This window comes from Octodon degus, unplaced genomic scaffold (genome assembly GCF_000260255.1).
Source record: "Octodon degus isolate 3935 unplaced genomic scaffold, OctDeg1.0 scaffold00326, whole genome shotgun sequence".
In the NCBI taxonomy this organism is placed as follows: Eukaryota; Metazoa; Chordata; class Mammalia; order Rodentia; family Octodontidae; genus Octodon; species Octodon degus.
Genome location: NW_004524902.1, coordinates 713,509 through 719,276, shown reverse-complemented (window position 1 = coordinate 719,276; position 5,768 = coordinate 713,509). Strand labels below are relative to the sequence as shown.

The window sequence follows — 5,768 nt, the reverse complement described above, 5'->3', positions numbered from 1 at the left end:
AACAACTGGGATGAGGGAAAGGACAAAAGAAATGAAGAAAGGGAAAAAGATTTATTTATGTGTATATTCAGACTAAGTTGATAAGTGTACTGCTCATCTCTGCTGGTCTATTGAAAGGAGCACTGAATGTATTTTTTTTTCTCTTTTAACTTTGATCCATTTTTCAAGCTCATCTCTGGTAATCTGACTAATTTGAAGCCAACAGCATGCAATATAACAGCTATTGTTGAATTTCTATTATTTCATTTGGTGAAACTGTCACTTCCAATTTTCTTTTTACTAGTTTTTATTCTCCTTAAAAGTCCTAGAATTTTCAAATCCAAATTTTCACATGGACAAGCAGAAGAACTATGTGCAGCTTAATGCTTAATAAGGGCACCTTGAGAAGCAGTTCTGATACACAGCCATTTCTCCTCACAGAAACTTACATCTAGGCATTCTGCCTATATGTGGAGATTTGGGGGCACAGCAAGATGAAAACACCATTAGAACAACAACAGAAAATGGTTATAAAATCATCACCTACAAACCCAAACTGCAAGCGCATAGGGAAAATAGAGAAATAAATATAGAGCTTCCTGATCACCTAATGCAGTCATACAGTTTCCTGTTTGAACAAGAAGCAAGAGAAAATGAAAAGAAATAACAGGGGAGGGAGGGGAATCTAAAGGGAGCAAGGAAAAGTACAGTACAAGAAATGAAGAGAGTAGGAGTGAGTGTTTCTCGCTGCATGCAGATATCTTTTTGCTCGGTCAACGATGTATAAACATGCAGCAACACATCAAAGTGAGAGGTTAACATGGGCAATTTGTTAGGTCTGTAACAACTCTCCTTTCATCATCACCACATTATCTTTTACATTCACTGTTCCCAATGTGAAGTGCAAATTGCAGATGGCAAGTTGCTCTGAGAAAGCACATTGATTGTTTAATGTTTCAAAATGAAGATATTTAATAAATTGTGCATTTGCCACATGTTTAGCATGAGATAGTTTATCGCCAGATGCCAGCATCTGAAGAAAAGTGTATTAGTAAGCATGTGCCACAGCGTGTGTAAGAGTTCAATTTCTAAACCAGGGCATAAGCACTTTTGGGTAGAAATGCTAATAGATATTTGAAAATAATATCACAAAAATAATCAATCTAGTGAAAAATTTCAAAAGTGAGACAAGGAAAAGGAATCAAGAATGTTGAAAATCCTGCTGATTTTTCATCTTCTTTTTATCTTTTATTATTAGCAAAAGAGATAGAAACAGTGGTATCCAGCCTCAGGGAACACATTTCGGGAAGCTGTTTACAAAGAACACACTAGAAAAGAACTCACAAATTCTAGTTATATTGATAAAATATTAGAGATTTATATTTTATTCAACTATTATTCAAAAAGAGACATTGTACACCATAAAAAGCAAAGTCACCTTAAGCTTTTATTCAGAATACCTCGTGTTACTTACACAGCCAGCGCTGCTATTTAAGATTACAAAGTAAATGTAAAATTCTTGTCTGTCTTTGTAACAAGGTTAAAAATGATGTAGGTTTTATTCTAACAACGTACACTGAATGGAAATGGACTTGAGTCTTGCCTGTGTTTGAAAACAACTGAAAATGTGAATAAAGTCAGAGCACATTACTTGATCTCACATCTATGAGAGAAATAACAAATATTTTAATTACTTGATATTTGGAAGGAGTGTGTAATGAATTCTTTCATTTTGTAGATGTGATATTTGTATAATTTTGTGTATTTGCCATTTGGCCAATTCTATACAAGGCATCTTTTAAATGAGTTTATGAGAATTTGCATCACAATATATCTTTTTTTTCCACTCAGAGACACACTTTATTCAACTCTGTACATATGGGAACATTGGCCCAAGTGCATCCCATCTTAGCATGTATCGCTCTGGAGAATAAAGCACCCTATGTACACAGCCAAAAGCCACACTGCCTGTACCCCTAGGACCTGGGTCCAGTCCTCCCCAGCCCTTTATCCCTCTTAAGGTATCTGAAGGGGACAAGTAAAGGGTGGCCTAGCCTCAGCACAAACAGGGAAATAAATTAGGTGTCTAGGGAGCCATACTTGGGGCACTGTTCCCTGCTTTTTTGTGGCTTTGGGAATCAGCACAAGAAAGCAGTCAGCCAAAGGGTGGTCCCTTCCATGTTTGTGATTCCTTTGGTTGCTGTTCATCACAGAGGGGGACTAGAAGAGAGGGTCAGATTATCCCCTACACCCTCCCTGGCCATGGTCCAGCTGGGTCCCTTATTTATCTCTTGTCCTTAGCCTATACTTTTCTCCTTTTGACTTCTGTTGTTTGTCAGGCAGGGAGTTCGAGGAAATAATATATCAGGCCTGCATACTGCTGGGGTTAGGGGCCTATCTGTGCTGCTGGGGGTCAGCACCCTCCAGCTCCCCACTCCAAGGGCCAATGAAACTTGCCTAACTTTGGTGAGAATGATCTACTGCTCCCTGTGTGCCTCTGCAGGGGGAGAGGCAAAGAGGCAAGTAGAGTTCTGAGGAGGATGAGAGGAGAGGAGCGTATGTATTCCTGTTCCTCAGAGCAGCCTCAGGGAGCTGTGAGGTCAGGAGCAGGAGGGGCACAGGCATCCCCAGCTTATCCACGCACGAGCTCTGGTTCTCAACCCATCTGTAGCAGCCACATGGAGGCATGAACACACTTTGGAAGTAAAGGGCCCACTCTGGGTATCCCTGTTTCAAGTACCCGCATCCCTTTGGGTAGCTAAAGGTGCTGCCTTGACCCAAGGCAGCCAGGAGGAAGCACAGGGTGGAGGGCCAGGGTAACATCCAGCATTCAGTGGGCTGTGGCCCTGTGGGAGGTGAGGGGGATCAGAGAGCCTCCTGGCTGGTGGTCAGGAACTCTTCTGCCTGCTTGTGCACCTCCAGTGAGTTGATGGTGTAGACATCCTGGGGCAGTTCAGCTTTCTTCTGGAGCAGTACTTTTTCCTTCTCATGTCCTTTATAATCTACACAGCCTCTGTCTCCACTGTCCTCTTCAGATGCTGGATGTCTTGTCGTGGAGGTTTCTGTCTCCATGGAGTACACAGAAAGCAGTGGTGGAGGTGCTCGGTACATAGGATACTGGAGATTAAGCCAGACCATCTCCTCAATCTTTTGCCATATCTCTTCTCTTTCCTTCATTCAGAATTGGCCCTTCTGTTTCTCTGCCTTGTATTGCTGTGTGCAGTCATCAAACACTTCTGATGCATTCCAAGAACAGCTTCAGAGAGTTGTAGATGAGCCCATGGATTGTCTTGTTCCAGTGGCTCTTGGAGTTCCTATAGAGTACAGGGAACATGATGGGGAGGACATGGGCCTCACTTATCAGGCTCATGATGTACTTATTCCAGTAATAGAGGATGTGCTCTGCCACCTGGAAAAGGGATCTGGAGACACACTTGGCAACCTGGTGAAAGAGCGGCTCCCATCACCTCGCAGAACTCTGAGGGCTCAACGACATCCAGGACCTCCTCCAACTCGTCTAGGAACATCACCTCCTTGGGACTATGGATCCTGGCCAAAACTTGAGAAGTCCTACAATCACCGGTTCATTCAGACTGCTCTCCTTCTCTAAGAACTGGACCACACAGTACACCAACTGAGTGTTGTATATGCTCAGCGACTTGACCTTGTGAAGAGGAAGCAGGACCCGGATGAGGAGCATCTTGTGCTCCTCTTTGAGAGGCAGGGCAAAGCCACTCATGATACTGCCCAGGATCTCCAGGAGCTCAGCAGCCCCACTATGGTGCACCATCTCATAGATAAACCTGTAGAAGATGTGGTTGATCGCCTGTGGATGTAAGGCCAGAGCCCCAAGAATTTGGCAAGGATGCGGTGCAGAATAGTCTTGAGAAAGTCCCACTCTCGAGGGTCTTCATTGTCAAACAGGTCCAGGAGAGCAAGAACAAGGTTATAATCGATGTACTTCTTGGCTATGTTTGGCTAGAAATCAGGGTTCTGGAGGAAATGTAAGAAAAACTTGTACACGAACTGGAGGTGTGGCCAGGCAACTTCTAGCGGGTTCACCCTGCTCTGGGTCATACTCGGCCCCTGTGGCATTCAATGAAGGTGGCAGTGTCCAGAAGAGTTTCACTGAAAACACGGTGACTGCCTTCGGGTAGATGACCTCAGAGACGACGTCGCCGACTGTGCATGATGTACTCTACTATCTCATTCAGTCCTGCTTGCTTCATCTTCTTGAATTTGAGGTCACTAAGTGGGTCCAACACAAAGTCGAAGAGAACGCGGCACTGGCGCAGCTTCTGGATGAATAGCTCCTCCCACTCCTGGGTGGGTGAATCTCTCAGGGCAGGGAGCTTCTGCAGATCCCTGTTCTTGATGAGGTTGAAGCGGGCAGTGCTCTGCCTTCACTCCTTCTTGACAACCTGGGGTCCCCCTGAGTACTTGATTTTGCTAAGCTGTAGGGGGTGATGTTGTGCTGTTGCTGGGACACTTGCTGGATGCTGGCGGCTGAGGCTGGGGCTAGGGCTGGGGCTGCAGCTACACCTGTGCTTGGGCCTCCTTGGCATTCTCGCCTCCAACATCTTGTCAGAGCTGCTGGGCTTGGCTGTGCCTCTGTCAAGCTTGGGGATCTCCTTTTCTTTCTTCATTTTGTAGGGTATTTCAGCCCGTCTGGACCGGGTCCGGCTCCCGCAGCCCCGTTCTGGCTCTGGCTTTGCTCGACCGCCCTCATGCGGCTCAGCTTCCCTTTAATGCACCTATTTGTTAAAAGCAAATCTTTCTGCCCACATTAAGATGCTATTTGTCATCCTTCCTACACACGCGAGTATTCATACACATGCACGCTTGCATGTATGTTCCAAATTTGGGATTTAATTTCAATATAGAGACTCCTGATCTATTTGTGAAAGCCTGCTTGTTGACAGGCATCAACCAGACAATGAATTACATTGGCTACAGCTTTTGCTTACATTTTCTCTAAGTTCTACCTTTGGGTAACTCTTAGTCCTTTTGCTTTGCATTATTGAATGGGCCTATCAAACTTTGACATGCCATGTATAGAATTATTAATATGTATTTATATTTTTCTTCTCCAAATCAACTGTACTTAAATCCTTCACCATCATTTTAAGTTCATGATTTCTCTGTCCAACATATTTTCAGGCTATGTTCTCTGGTATTATCTACTTTTTTCTTTTCTACCAGCTCCATGAGACTAGCACACCCATCACATACATTCTGTCAGCTCATGGTACGATTTTCCATGCCTTCTCTTTCGTTGTTGGCCTCCTTGACAAATATGTCTCCTGAACTGACTTCCTGGTTTTGTTCTTGACTGGAAAAGGCCCATTTGCTAAAGGGCAGCTGAAGTGAAGTGTTTGGAATTTAACCATTCTAACCACTGTTGCTTGGCTGATCTCATCTGTACCATAATTTTCCTTGTTCACTGACTTTCAAACAAACAGACTCTTTCTATTCCATGGAAAAAAGAATTTCTTCCTCCATGAGATTTCTACATTTATCCTCTGCATAAATACACTGAACTCACATTTTTTATTGGTGGATCAGTTGCAGTTTTCTTCTAGCTACTTTACCCTGCATTGCCCAGTACATTTATTCACAGTAATTACATATCAGTGATAGATATAACTTTATATTTATTTAATTTTTATGACCCATCTTTCTCTCCACCTGCATATTAGTTCTGTTGCAGATAGAACCCTATTTATTTTGTACACCATTGTTCACTCAAAGCCTAGAGTAGGCATGATCCTGAGTTCAATTCCCAGTAC

The 5,768-nt window shown here is 43.5% G+C and overlaps 1 pseudogene; it reads right to left on the bottom strand.

Moving 5' to 3' along the window:
- Positions 1-2,844: 2,844 nt before the first annotated feature.
- LOC101584030 overlaps positions 2,845-5,768 on the bottom strand; it is a 20,729-nt pseudogene continuing 17,805 nt past the window's right edge.